The following is a 4,841-nucleotide window of genomic DNA, read 5'->3' as shown; positions in this document are numbered from 1 at the left end:
CCTGCACCTTCTTTTTCCCACAGTTAAATAGAGATTTCAATACTCTATGGTCCTCATAGTTCTAGCATAAAATAAGATAATAAATGTGAAATTACAATGAAATCAATTTTAAATGTTAGTTAAATCCAATTTTTGGCACATATTACATTTGTGAAAGACCTCCTTAAAATCATACAAGAAAGGTGTTAATGAAAAAAGTAAGTACTGGGCTGACCCATTTAGCAAAGCTTTATTTGAATATAATGTGTTTTCTTTAAAAAGTTAACAAGCACTTTCAAAGTTTATTTTGTCACATACACATGTGCATGCATACGCATTGAATGCACACTCAAGCAAGCTCACTGTGACTAGGCACATATTGTTTCCTGGTATTGGCTACCTTTTGCTGTTAGTAATCAGACAGTTGTGAAATGTGAAAGTAATTGAATGATTATAACTAACCTTAATTAAATCAGTAAATTGAAGCTCAAGAAGTTATTAGCAATGATTTACATTTTCTTCAGGGAGTTTGCAATCAGTAATATCTCAGATCTTTCCGTGAGGCACCCTTTAGATCTTTAATGCACCTCTATCTTGAATTGACCAGAGTCAATCCTATCTAGGATCAATATTTAGAAAGTACCATCTTTTACTAAATCTTATTGTTGAATTGTGTCCCCCTAAAATTCATATGCAGAAGTCCTAATTCCTAGTAGCTCAAGAATGTGATCTCATTTGGAGATAAGGTCTTTACAATCCAGCTAAGATGAGGTCATGAGGGTGGACCGCAAACCAATATGGCGGGTGTCCTTATTACAGAATGGAAATATGAAGATAGACATGTACATAGGTAGAATGCCATATGAAGATGAAGGAGGGACTGGGGTCATGATTTTGAAAGGCAAGGAAAACCAAAGACTGCCAGCAAACCACCTGAAGCTGGAGAGCGGCATGGGACAGATTCTCTCTCACAGCCCTCAGAAAGAATCAACCCTGCTGACGCTTTGATCTACGACTTCCAGCATTTAGAGCTATGAGACAATAAATTTCCACTGTTTAAGCCACCCAGTTTGTGACACTTTGTTGTGGCAGCCCTAGCAAACCAATACACCAACAAATCTCCTTCTCTTATTTACAGATTTGCTGAACAAATTAACAGAAGACTTTGAAGAGCATGTAAATGTTTATTAAGAAAAGTGATATTGTGTAGATATTCAAAGCCAGTTACTGAAAAAAAAGTCCACTACCAAAGAGATATTATTTTTCTTCACAGGCTGGCAGCTAAATTATTTAGAATATTTTGGTTAGAACAGATTTCTTCTTCAACAGAATTCCAGCAAAGTAGTGTGAGTATGGGCCGTGAGCCAGGATATAGAAATGGCCTCATGATGGAGAACAGAAGCTTATAATGGGATTAAATTAAATCTACCTCCATCTTTATTTAGCTTTTAAATGTGATAATGCAGTAAAAACATCCAGTTCCATGCCTGGGACATAGTAAATGTTCAGTAAATAAATGTAAGATCCGAAACCTTTGAAGTCTAGATAAACTTACCAATTTGATTTTAAAGGGATAAATGTTTTTAAAAAGCTGTTATATGAACCCTGCTGTGATCAATATTGGCTATTAGTAGCTTCCGAACACTTACCATCCGAACGCTGAACTACATGTGTGTGTATTCTCATCCAGCTCCATGAAGACAGCATTCAAGTGGATACAACTCGGCTTTCTGGAGTTCCCAGTTCATGTACTGCTACGGATAAATTAACTCAGGGTGTTCGAGCCTCTTTTCTTTGTGTCTCCGTTGCTCACTGTGCATTAGCTCTATTAAAGTTCCTACTATAGCACAATGTAATTGTTGTGTGTGTCTGTTACCCACCAACTCCAAATTCCTCCAGGCAATTTGTGTCTTTCTTCTTTGTGACTCTAGAGCTTTGCATCCTATCTGTCCAGTAGAGGCACTCAGTACATATGGCAAATATGCTTAGATGTTGAGAAATGAAGTCACACTCTCAAACCTTCTGCGGTATGAAAATAATGTCCTATAAAATTTTGACATTTAAGCTTTAATATTTTAACATCAACATAACTTTAAATTGTTAACGTTCAACATTAACGTGTAAAACTTGAAAACTGCCAACGTCTTTACATGTGGTATCTTATTTGGTTTTGTAAAACAACCTCTAAAAAATAATATGATTCCCATTTGAAAAATGACAAAGCTGATCTAGAGAAGAAAAATAACTTGCACATGGTGATATGGATATTTATAAACCTAATCAGGCGCAAGGTGTAGAGTCCCAATTTAGCAGTGCTGTTTGGACCGTTGTGCTTCCTACAGCTGTCACATGATGTAATTTATTATATGGCAATTGGCATCACTGACCACGGGATTTTCTCATGCAGCCACTGAGACCACTGAACGTTCTAGATGTACTAAAGCCCATCCAAATCAGTTTTTGTTTCAGTCTATGCCAAGACTCAAGCGCTCCCAAGATGGACGAGATAAAGGATATTTATGGAGTGAAGACGTTGTAGGGGGCAATACTTTTAGGCACATCACACAATAGATGCAGAGTAAGCTGTGCATTGGAATAAGTTGTACACCAGGTATCCTTGGTAATAGGATTTTTTCCTCCTTACAACAGACCAGAAATAGTAGAAGTAGGACACATAGCAGTCAGACTGACACCTCTCTGCCCTTATGCACTGTACCTCCAGGTTCCCCTCAGAGTTTGTAGGTTAACCTCTAACCAGCTGCTTGTGCTAAGCCAGTATAGATGCCCACGGCTCTCGCAGCACCGTTGGGAGCATCCCTCTAAACGCTGCGATGCCTGACACTTGAACTTGACCAGCAACTACTGCCACAAGCTAATTTCTTCCTGACATTTAGGTGAAAGGAAAGGCATGTGTAAGCATATTTTGAGTAAGGTTAGCCCTTAAAAACAAAAACTATATTCACATATGTGGGTGCCTATGTATTTTCTTTGTATGTATATAAGTCTGTGTAAAATGTGAGGGTGAGTCAGCGTTGAAAGAGACATAAATACTTCCTGTCTGTAGCTATACATGGAGGGGATGTAGAAGAAGGAGCAAGGCAACTTTTTTTGGCACTTGCGCTACGATTGAGGTGACTGCCCCAGGGACTAAAACATGAGCTCGCTCATATGGCATGATATAACACATCCGAAAAACCCTGCCTGGCACCAAACTTCCCTAATAAGGGCACCAAACTAATGGTAATAAGGGCATTGTTTCAATAGGGCCTTCCACAGATGTGGAAATCTAACAATCATTAGCCAATTCTTATGCGAGACTTACACATGCTCTAGATTCATGACCTCATTTAATTTCAAAATCACACTTTGAAGTTAATACCATCAACACCCTCATTTTACCAACTAAAAAGAAAAACAAAACTAAGAGAGATTTGAACCCAGGGAAGCTGCCTGTGGAGCTTGTGTTCATAACCACAGTCTCCTCCCTAGCAGTAAGCTTCCGGGATGGGGAACAAACCCCGCCCCCCCATCATTAACACATCCTGCCCGACACTGGATTAGGTTGTTAGTTTAGCTATCACAAAGGGCTCTGACCAAATGACAATTAAGATGAGAATATTTCAGTGGGTAAAGGGAAATTTAAAGTATTTTATGGAATAACCAATTTACCACTCAGAGGGGACTCAGTAAATAGGGGGACATATGACAGCCCAATTTCTTTTAAAATACTTCTTGAATCCCTATGATGAGTTAGGTGCCATACTATCAACTATGGAGGGACAGAGATGAATAAATTATGATTTCTGTGTTCTAGAAGTGAATTGTGCACTAAAGGGAAGTAAAATAGGCAGATGAACCAACAGCATGTACTGAACAAGATAAAAAAGTATCTCTGAAAGTCTCACGTGAAAGTATCTCTGATCAGGAGACCCTGGGTAGAGGGGACATTTGGGCTGGATGTTGGATGAAAAGGAAACATGTGTTAGGTGGGGGAGATTGGAGGAGGGCATCGCAGCAGAGGGACACCATGTTCAAAGGAGGGCAAAGTTTTGGGCAAGGACCCAGCTTTGTGAGAGGGACGGGATTCAACTGGAGAATAAGGAGCATGGGATGGGGCAGCAGGAAGCAAAGGAAGAGAGCTAACCTTGCTTCAGTTTGTGAAGGGCCTTGTAAGTCAAGCAATTTGTCCTTTGTCCTTTAGGACGGTGGTTCTCATCCAGGGGTGATTTTGCACACCCAGGAGATCTTTGGCAATGTCTGGAGACACTTTGAGTTGTTACAGCAGAGAAGGTTCTCCTGGTATTTAGTGGATAACCAAGGCAGGGCGACCTTTTAGTAAGGAATGATTATTTATTGAAGGCTCACTGTGTGTATAAGGCAAAACCCCAAGAGCATTAGGAACACCAAACTAATTCGTTCAAAATACTCCTACGAGAAGGTGTAGGTGTGGATAGATTAAGTATCTCAATCAAGGTTACCCAGTCAGAAAGCAGCCAAGTTAGATTTAAACCTTGACTCCAATGCATTGGTACCACACGCAATATCCTGCCTCCCTCGTTCCTAAGTAACACTCCATGTGGGAGATGAAGACTTAATTCTGAGAGTAAGAATTGGAATGAAAAAGAAGCCAGGGGCTCCTGGGTAGCTCAGTCAGTTAAGCAACCAACTCTTGATTTCAGCTCAGGTCATGATCTCAGGGTTGTGAGATCGAGCCCCACATAGGCTCCATGCTGGGTGTGGAGCCTGCTTAAGATTGTCTTTCCCCTCTCCCTCTGCCCCTCCCCTCTCCACTCTCTCTCTCTTAAAGAAAGAAAGAAAGAAAGAAAGAAAGAAAGAAAGAAAGAAAGAAAGAAAGAAAGAAA

The sequence above is a fragment of the Mirounga leonina genome, unplaced genomic scaffold (assembly GCF_011800145.1).
Source record: "Mirounga leonina isolate KUSES-001 unplaced genomic scaffold, KU_Mleo_1.0 Mir_154, whole genome shotgun sequence".
NCBI classification, from domain to species: Eukaryota; Metazoa; Chordata; class Mammalia; order Carnivora; family Phocidae; genus Mirounga; species Mirounga leonina.
Note: the sequence above shows the minus strand (reverse complement) of the source record.